Raw genomic sequence first — 10933 nt, 5'->3', positions numbered from 1 at the left:
TTATATGAACTGTTTAATAATACAGCACAATATAGGCCTAATTTACCATATTTTCCAGACTTTACACCAGGTCAGGAAAAAAACATGCATAAGTTGCATTGGTGTATAAGGCACATTTTAAAATAATAAATAAAACAAATGTTAATAAACTTAACAAACATTATAAACAATGTAAACATGTAATTTACTTTTCCAAATCATTTAAATTAATTGCCATTCAGAACAGATATATATATATATATATATATATTAGGGGTGTGATGAGACACTTATCCCACGAGACGACATGAGACTGGGTTCACGAGAACGAGACGAGAATTTTAAACTTTTCTTAAGAAATCCTCAATGATTAAAATATAGGGAAAATAGTCTTTTATTCAACTGAAAAAGACAAAATGCAAAAACATTTAGGTGTATTTTGAACTTTATGAAATTAAACTTCCATTTTAATGGAATAATATGCAGTAATAAACAACATTTAAACAAGAGCTTCACGATTCTGGATAAATTGCAAATCCCACTTGTTTTTAATAAATTGGAGATCACGATTCTAGAGAAAAAAGATTGGAAAACTAAACAAAATAACAATTTACTAGTGGTTCTGACAAACTATTCACTGCTTAAGACTTTTTAAAAACATATTCATTTAAACAAAATAATAATAATAATAATAAAAACATTTAATGAAGGGAGTCAGTGTCTCACTTCATTAAGACTTGTTTGACTATTGAAATTTCCTGAATGAATGATTCAATGACATACTTTTTTTAAATGGGCAATTGTCGCCACCTCCTGGCGGAAGAGGTTAAGCGTTACTATACATACAAGATAGTTTCGTTTTTAATCGCTACTGTAGAAAATAAGTGTTTATACCCTAACTATAAACTTTAATCCCAGTACTTCTGTTACTCAAATGTCTGTTACACAGCAATAATGATTATAATGTGGTTGAAAAGATTGTTTGTGTTGTTCTTTCTGCGTTCACATTTACCCTCTGATTCATTAACATGGGCATCGACAAAACGAGCCATTCATTACAAGCAATATTTATTTTAAATTAAGCCTATCACAAACTTATTTAATATGATACTGAAACTGCTAAACTATTTTTTTAGTATGTACAGAAGGTTTTAAACTTCTCGTGTCAGAATTAGACGTTTTTTCCCCCTCAGTTCAGCTCCAACAGGTGAACATAATGTATGTTTTGTATGTTATTTGTTACAGTTGTTATCCACTGAAAATACGTCCACAGTGACCAGATCTAAACTAAATTTTAACCTTCTAGAGACGTCCTGTGAACGTCACTATTGGACGTCCAGAAGACGTCATAAAAAGACGTTGTAAAAACTTTCATTCTGGCTCTTCAGGGGACGTCATTTCAACGTCCGACAAAGACGTTGAAATGACGTCGTTTGGACGTACTTTTACTCATTCATTACAATTAATATTTATTTTAAGTTAAAATTTAAATGTTTTCATGGTTTTTGTACACTGTGTCTGTAAGTTTATTTACAAGTACAAATAAAAAAAATATAATAAAATAAACATGATTTTTACTTGAATGCAGCCTAAGAGTGTATATATTATGTCCAGAAACAGTATAAATGACATCTAAATGAGACTGCAGTTGACCTTCTAAGACGTTGAAAATACGTCCATAATGACCAGATCTGAACTAAATTTTAACCTTCTAGAGACGTCCTGTGAACGTCACTATTGGACGTCCAGAAGACGTCATGAAAAGACGTTGTAAAAACTTTCATTCTGGCTCTTCAGGGGACGTCATTTCAACGTCCGACAAAGACGTTGAAATGACGTCGTTTGGACGTACTTTTGCTCAGTGGGACATCAAATGATTCGCGATCCGCGCATCGAAGTTTCGATGTATTAAATGATTCGCGAACCATAATTTTAGATCACGACTCGGAGCGCGAATCGCGAGTCGTTTGATTCGCAAAATGATTCGCGAACTCTCTCTAAAGTTCCGATCCACATCAAATAATTCGCGATCCGCGCATCGAAGTTTCGATCTATTAAATGCTTCGCGAACCATAATTTTAGATCAGGACTCGGAGCGCGAATCGCGAATCATTCATTTCGCGAAATGATTCGCGAACCCACTCTAAAGTTCCGATCTACATCAAATGATTCGCGAACTCTCTCTAAGGTCCCGATCCACATCAAATGATTCGCGATCCGCGCATCGAAGTTTCGATCTATTAAATGATTCGCGAACCATAATTTTAGATCAGGACTCGGAGCGCGAATCGCGAATCATTCATTTCGCGAAATGATTCGCGAACCCACTCTAAAGTTCCGATCTACATCAAATGATTCGCGAACTCTCTCTAAAGTTCCGATCTACATCAAATGATTCGCGAACTCTCTCTAAGGTCCCGATCCACATCAAATGATTCGCGATCCGCGCATCGAAGTTTCGATCTATTAAATGATTCGCGAACCATAATTTTAGATCAGGACTCGGAGCGCGAATCGCGAATCATTCATTTCGCGAAATGATTCGCGAACCCACTCTAAAGTTCCGATCTACATCAAATGATTCGCGAACTCTCTCTAAGGTCCCGATCCACATCAAATGATTCGCGATCCGCGCATCGAAGTTTTGATCTATTAAATGCTTCGCGAACCATAATTTTAGATCGCGAATCATTTAATTTGCTAAAGTTCCAATCTAAATCAAATGATTTGCGCTCCGAAGTTTCGATCTATTAAATCGGATCGCGAATCATTCAATTCGAGAAATGATTCGCGAACCCGCTCTAATTCCGATCTAAATCAAATGATTTGCCATCCGCGCAGTTCCGATCTATTAAATGATTCTCAAACCAGATCAGGACTCGAAGCGCGGATCGCGAATCATTGAATTGTCTAAATGATTCCTGAACCATAATTTCAGGTCAGGACTCGGAGCGCAGATCGGGAATTAGTCAATTGACTAAATGATTCACGAACCTACTCCAAAGCACTTCGAAACAGACGCAAAAACTGATTCGGAGTTTCGAAAAGCTCCGTTTCAGTCATTACACGAAATTCGAAAATGAACGGCTCTTTTGAACTGTTTCTTGCTAGTGAATCGCTTGAACTGAATGATCAAAGTCACGAGTTTGAATCATTCGGAGCGGTTCCAGCGTAAATGACTCCCTTAGTTGATTCAGTTTGCCTGTTCCTCTTTTCGCGTCTTCTGCCGTGTTTACGCCACACTGTCAGTACTGCTACTGGCTTAGCGCGCTAGTTTTATGGCATTAACTGAAATTAGCGAAAATGTTTACAATTAAAACATTAATATTTCTATTCCAAAGATAACATCCAACACAAATCTACGAACAGGTGAGGTAAGCGTTAACTGGTAAACACATGTTAGATGGAAACATTGTGCACTATGATCGAGTTTGTAGCTTAATTTACTATATATTAAATAGTTTGACCCCCACAGTTCAGTTGAAAGCGTCCAGTCATCTCACCATGAAGTGAATGTTAAATTTATCAATATTGTAATAATTACTTGAGAAATTATTGTTGTATCTAATTGTATTAGTCTAGTTGATGTAAAAAGAGCAAATGGGAGAAGCAGATGAACACAAAACAGCATAACAACAAAGTTAAAGAGGGTAAACATTATTTTTCAGCTGAACTGTGCACACATGCACACTTTGACTACCTTGCATGTAAACTTCTCAGGTAATATCAATTGAAATGACCTACTACAGATGTGTCTGAATGCCAACAACAGTGGTTACATACACATATTTAACTGGATATTATTTTACACCCTTGAACTGGAGTGGTGTGGATTACTTGTAATGTTTTTATCAGCTGTTTGGACTCTCATTCTGACGGCACCCATTCGTTGCACAGGATCCATTGGTGAGCAAGTGATGCAGTGCTACAAATCCAAATCTGCGTTGATGAAACAAGCTCATCTACATCTTGGATGACCTGAGGGTGAGTATTTACTTTTATTCATGATCTGGTTTTGTTGTGATTTTTAAGATTTTTAAGAGATTTTGCTCATGCTTCAACAAAAAACAAAACCATCCACCTGCGGATTTTAATGGAAAGTTTTAAGATCTATTTCCTCCTCTTTAGTTGTTCTCTTTTTAGCTCAGGCAGACAGACAGCAGCTGCAGTAACTGGTCATGTATTTGCTCATAGTGTGTACGTTTTCATTTACTGTGGGCTGGAGTTGCTGTAAATCTAATTGATGCTCTGAAAAGCACAGTGCACACATCTCACCTTTAAAGAAAACTGCATTTCACAGCGTTTGCTTACACCTGTCATATTCCACGATTATCTCCGCATTTGAACATGACCACAGCGCACCTGTTTCTCTTGCTCTCTGTTTCCGCGCAGCATGCGAGCCCACACACGGCTCTGTGTGTCTGCCGTGAATCCGTCTCAGTCCTCGCGCTCCATTAGCCTCGGCCGGTGACAGCTTCCTGTGCAAAGCAGAAGGCCGGAAACCAGGGTCGTCACTTTGTTTTAAAAAGTCCTGCGGAGTGAGGTGGGTGTTTGCAGACCTGCTGCTTTTGCTGTTGTAAAATGGTGATGGGTTGGCTCTTGAGTATTAAGTTATGCACAGACAACTGAATGCAATATTTAATTTCATTGACTAGTGTCCTGTCTGAACAAGATAATTTGCTCACTCCTAAATCAAATTGGAACATTACGATTAAAAGGGTCCTATTATGCTCTTTTACAGTCTTGATTTTGTTTTGGGGGTGTACTAGAACATGCTTTCATGCTTGATGGTTCAAAAAAACGCATTATTTTTAAAGGGGTCATCGGATGCCCATTTTCCACAAGTTGATATGATTCTTTAGGGTCTCTAATATACTTTAATTAAAAATTCTCAATGGTTTTGTAAAACAACACCCTTTTTACCTTGTCAAAATGAGCTCTGCAAAAATCATCTCATTCTAAGGGGTTGTTCCTTTAAATACAAATGAGCTTTGCTCGCCCCGCCCCTCTCTACTCTCTGTGGAGTGACGAGCCTGTTTACTTTAGCCGCGTTTAGCCGCTAAACTTCCTAACTACCACGTTATAAGGAAAGGCGATCGCAAAGATTCATAAAAAAAACGCTTATACACACTTCTGCTGTAAGTGAAGCTGGATCACAAATGATTCGTGCGAACGTAGACGGATTTATGTAGATCGGGAGGCACATTCCATTCACAAACAAACATAATCCACTGCATCTTCAGCGGCTCAGATGTTGGGAGTAAATGACGACCACTATGTTCATTATTACATCCAGCAACACAACACCTCAATCGCTCAATCAGAGATATTCTTGTCTAACTTACATCCCTGCTCCGGCATCAAAACAAGGGAAAGTTACTGGATGTGTTGTGATTGGTTAGCTGTCTCACTGCGTTGCGATTGGCGAACAGCTTTGATGGTGTTTCAGTACTGCCCCGCCCCTTGTCAAAGAAGCAAGTTCTGTGTACAACTGTTAGCGCATGCTAGATTAAAGTGATTCTTACGTTTTAACTATGGATATTTTTCTAACAAAAACGCATCGATTCAGTACAGAAGGCCTTTATTAACCCCCCGGAGGGAGTGCCAGGATAAATTTTAATGTAACTCTGATTGCATTCGTTTGACAGAAGGAAGTCACATACACCTAGGATGCATGGAGGGTGAGTAAATAATACGCTACAGTAGTGTTGGGTCCTGTCATCAGCCTGCGAGATCGCCAGTACATAATGTTATGATGCTAATATATGTAATTATTTACATACTTAGTTTCATTGCCCGAAACCAGCTCCAGCATAAGGCTAAAAGCAGCCTAACATTATCAAAGAACATCATCACTGATTAGCCTAGCCTATTCTAATGCAAGTTTATGCATTTTAAAAAACACTGGCGTTATAAGTGAAGCTATCTACACTGTATGATGAATAAATCTCTTACCACACACTGCACATGTCTGCGGCGCGTTGCGGCTCAGGGGCCGGTTGCACCAGCTAAACGTAAAAAAGCTGGGTGTAAGCCCTATGCTGGGCTTTGCAACGTCCAACTTTACGATAAATATTTACACCTGTTGCACCAGCTAAAACTACAACCAGGCGCAACTACACCTGGCGTAGAGGATGCACGCAAACACATTCTCCCGCAGTGATAGTTGAGACGACACCCACTCTGCAATGGCTACTACTAATATAAAACTGAATTGCTCAAGACATCATAACAAGTGAAGCCACCGCGAAATAATTTTATTAACTGAATATATTCTAATGTCCGCGTTTTTGTATCTGAGGTCTCCCTGCACATTCCCATGACATAATTTTTCAGACTAACACTAAAAATAAAGGCGACAGGTTAAGTAAAATATAATTAATGTAATACAATGCTTCTTTCTATATCTTTTTTTCTTGCTATTGAGTTTATGTACAACGAATCTTTCCTGAGGTAAATGTGAATTTACGTGACAATTGTGCATTTTAGCTAGGGATGCACGATATTATCGGACTGATATCGGAATCGGCCGATAATGACTTCAAATGTAAATATCGGCATCGGCCCGATATGAAAAATTATGCCGATATGTTTTGCCGATAAGATGAATATGTTAACTCACATGTGCTAAGGGTGTGCTAGGGATTAGATCATGTCAGCAGTGTGGCTCATTCTTGAAGCAAAGTTTTGACTGAATGAGGAGTAGATTCACTGTTTTGGATCGATGCATTTAAACTGAGAATACACATACAGAATGATGCATAGCAATAGCACGTGCAGTGGCAGCAGAGGCTATAGGAGAAAACGCGCCGTTGTTCCATTTGGGATAATTTACTGTTGCCTGTTTCATATCCAGTCACTAGATCGCTAAATGCACATTTTAAATGGTTTTATGGTGCTCTTTGTTGTATTTTGAAACCCAATGGCTGTGTTTGCACATGACATGATCTGCATTTAAAATAAAAAGTAAAATTCTCTTTCTTCGGCGGCGCAAGGGCAAAACACACTGTTGCTCATATGAAACATTTTTCGTGAATATGACACAAGTGAGGTATAAAGCATTCTTTATAAGTTAAATAATTGGTTAGCAGGCAAATGTTAGTAGCGACCATACTTTTGGATTCATGCCGTTCGAGCCAATACATTTAAAGCCATAAGCGGCTGTGTGTCCTGTTTTCCCGGTTGGTCACGAATTGCCACAAACTTAATAATATTTATAGTTTCTTTTCACAAATCATCACCGTCTCACCCTTTAATTTCGCAGGTTTGTTTTCTTGTCATTTACTTTTAATCCATGTTGTCGTATCATTTATGCGGGTAAACTGCGTGTGGGAAATAAAAGATTTCGTGGCAATAAATTAAGAATTCGTTAATAAGACTTTTTAATTCGTTCCCTTATTTTACAAATTAATAAATTAATAAAACGTAGGAACGAATTAACAAGTTGTAGGAAATAATTATGTTCGTGTCCCGCAGCCCTGTCAGAGCACAGTGCACCATATAAAATAATTAGAAATTATAATTAAACATGACTTAGTGACTACATTTCTATTACTTTCTTTCCATGTTGAATGCCTTTGTATTGCAGGGCTCTAGACTGATCAAAACTGTCACATGTTTTTTTTTTTTTTTTTAAATGTGCAAGTTAAAATTTGACGTGGTCGCACTGCTCCATACAGCGCGGGTTACAGAGTTACAAAGCCGTGGCATATTCAGGATTTCACTGATCACGCGAAGAGTAGTTTTCGTTGTGAGCGCTTCGGGTGTAGAGCCTGGTTTGTATTTGTAGTGTCAGCACGAGCCAGGCGGTGACGGCAATAAGGACGCGACTATTCTGGAAACGATGGCGGACGGAGGATTTGGTTTTCGAGTAGGGTAAAAGACCGCTTGTTAAACCAGAGAAGGTAAACATGTTGGTATTCTTGTGCAAAAAAAAGTGTACTGTTTTGCCAGTTGGTCACGAATTGCGACATAACTTAATATTTTTATTTTCCCAAATCCTCACCGTCTCACCCTTTAATTTCTTAGGTTTATTTTCTTGTCATTCACTTTTAATCCATGTTTTCGTATCTCTTACTGTGATAAATTGCGGGTGGGAAATAAAATATTTCGTGGAAATAAATTAACAATTCGTTAATACTACATATTAATTCGTTCCCTCATTTTACAAATTAATAAATTAATAAATCATAGGAACAAATTAAGAAATTGTAGCAATGAATTATGTCCTGTTCATGTCCCGCAAAGCACCCTCACAGTCACCCAGTTTAGTTCTACTTTTCTGTTTTCGTTTTGAAATGTCATATTCAGATTGCGAATTCGAAAGTGAAAGCATCCGAAGTTCGGCTTATAACATAGCAAAAGTGAACTTAATTTACAAAATTCAGATCATAAATAATGCTAGTCTACTGATGAAAAAGAAGGGGTTGAATGTAAACCGTTCATTACTATTTATTTAATCCTAACGAATAAGTTATTGTTAAAAACTAACTTTAATAAAATGATATATATCGGTATCGGTATCGGTATCGGCCAAAATGAGATGAAAAAATATCGGCATATCGGATATCGGCAAAAATCCAATATCGTGCATCTCTAATTTTAGCCTCTTGACATCTTTCTGTGGCTGAAAAACCACATTTATAAATTGTAGAGTTTGTGATAGAATTGACAGAATTTGAAAGCTGATACTTTATTTCTGATTAAAAAGTAAGCACAAAACTTACTGCGATTATTGGATGGCAGGAACGCTGCAAATGATGAGATGAATTAAAGACATTAAGTATTTCCAAGCATTTATACTGTCCCAGCAAGATGTCGAATAGAAATATTAAGGGGTTACTTAAAGACAGTTATATACCGTTATCAGCATGGTAAAGTAGATTCGTCTCTCGTTGTCTCTGAGAGAATTTGTGCGGTTAATATAGTGTTAGCCGTAGTTTCTTTTTTACTTTCACTTTTATAATTCTTGCGCAAAGTTTGCGCATTGCTTGCATGTGTTGCTTGACCCCTCCTTATAATAATTGTTTATAGGCCACATTATCCTACCCGAAAAGACCATAAACGTTACAGTTGGCATCTGCAATAGGTAATTAAAAAACGAATCATGTCCGAGCAAATCGTGACTTTTCACTTTACGCCTAGCTTTGACTAGGCGTAAAATTTAGTCTCAGACGTAGCACTACGCCGAGATGGTGCAACGGGTATAAATTCTACGCACGACTTAAAGCGCATTTTACGTCCAGCTTAGTCTTACAACCGGGCGTACGCCCAGCTGGTGCAACCGGCCCCAGACGTGCAACCGGAGTAGATCGCGGCTTTGGCATGTGTTTCGACCCCCTGTACTGCAAACGTCAGTGGCGCGTTACTGCTCTGAAGCGGCCACTCTAGTCAATGCTTGTGTTTATACCCGCTGCGTTGCGGCTTGTTGAAGCGGCTCTCCGCGCTGCATCGCTAAAGTTAGGCTAATCCCCCACCTCGTCCCTACCCACCCTCCAACAATTTGAATTTGCCTGAGGGGATTTATTTTAATGATATTCTAATGGACCACGTTGTGACATCATTGCGTATGGAAAACAAACATTGTAGTCCAAAGGAGCCGTTCGTTGTTGCTCTTGAAAAAGGATTTTTTAAAAAACGAAATATCTCCCTTTGAGATATTTGAGACTTTGAGATTTGTAACTTTGTAGATCTTTTTTGTGCCCAAAGATACACACCACACACCAAGTTCAAAAAGTGAAAAAGCATAATAGCACCACTTTAGAAATGTCCAAAAAAATCATGTAAACAGCAGTATCACAACGTCTAACATTCTTCATTTGACAGCTTTATCATTACATCCGTCATCTGCTAGTCTTGGAGTTTGTAGGTCAGTGGATAAATGTATTGATCAGGAGTCAAGTGGCTGTGATTGCACAGCATAAAACCCTGTAAACTATGAGCTTTTTTATTGAACCCTCTGAAAATACACTTTTCAAACTCATTAGTTTAATTAAGTTGTCTAGTAACAGTGTCCAATATTATTCCTAAAATGACATTAAAACAAATCACTACATCTCTGTGATGGAAATGACTTTTTTCCCTTCATAACAGCCTTTTTATACTAAGACTAATTTCTAGTAATTTATGCATCAAGGCAGTCTTTTATATTTACTATTTTATTCAAAAATTTTATCCTAAATGCAAACAATTTAATAATATTTCAATTTGACTGATAGAATTTTCAGTATTTCCTCTAAAATGTTGTGAATAAAATGTAATTTTCAATGTAATCATTGATTGACTTGTTTTTCTTGCCTTTGCATACATTTTGCTTGTATTTTATAAGTTCTGGTATTTTTTCCTAAATACAAACATATAAATAATAATAGATAATAATAGTAATAATAGTAAAAATTATCTTATAATTTGTCTAGGTCTATTTTTCAATAGTACAACTAATGTCATAGCTAGTATTTTATGTATCATGCTAGTATTTTAGATTTTTTTTCCTAAATTCATAAAAAAGGTAAATAACATTTTAATTTGTCTAGTACTGCTTTACAGTATTTTTTTCTGGTGGAAATGTAATTTTGGCACTCTAATTTCATAGCTAGTATTTTATGTATTGTATCAAGTAAATAGTTTTTTATATTTTACCCTAAATAGAAACAATTAAAAAATACGTTTACACTTTTGTATAATTGTATAAACGTGCCGCATTATTGGATGCACACATATGTTATTTTCTTACTTATTTTCATTCACATCTTGTTTATTCATGATCACCCTTTTACATGTTTTACAGAAATACATTGTTACATGTATTATTTCTTCGTATCAAATTAATTTCAACTTACCAAGTTGAAATTATTTAATTTTATCATACACTGTTGCTTGGTTACAAAGTATATTATCCCCCCAAATATTTGAAAAAATATCCTTTTTCCTACCTTTACATACATTTTGCTTGTAT

At 36.9% G+C, this 10933-nt stretch overlaps 1 protein-coding gene across 1 annotated transcript in view; it reads left to right on the top strand.

The window, feature by feature from the left end:
• The first annotated feature begins 4410 nt into the window (after window positions 1-4410).
• The window catches only part of LOC127170119 (leucine-rich repeat transmembrane neuronal protein 4), a 197283-nt gene continuing 190760 nt past the window's right edge, over window positions 4411-10933 (top strand). Inside the window, exon 1 of the mRNA XM_051117912.1 lies at window positions 4411-4522. The gene's annotated coding sequence lies outside the window, so the exon portion shown is untranslated. The remainder of the gene's footprint in view (window positions 4523-10933) is intronic.

This window comes from Labeo rohita, chromosome 8 (genome assembly GCF_022985175.1).
Source record: "Labeo rohita strain BAU-BD-2019 chromosome 8, IGBB_LRoh.1.0, whole genome shotgun sequence".
In the NCBI taxonomy this organism is placed as follows: domain Eukaryota; kingdom Metazoa; phylum Chordata; class Actinopteri; order Cypriniformes; family Cyprinidae; genus Labeo; species Labeo rohita.
Note: the sequence above shows the minus strand (reverse complement) of the source record. Positions and strands in the feature narration are given on the sequence as shown.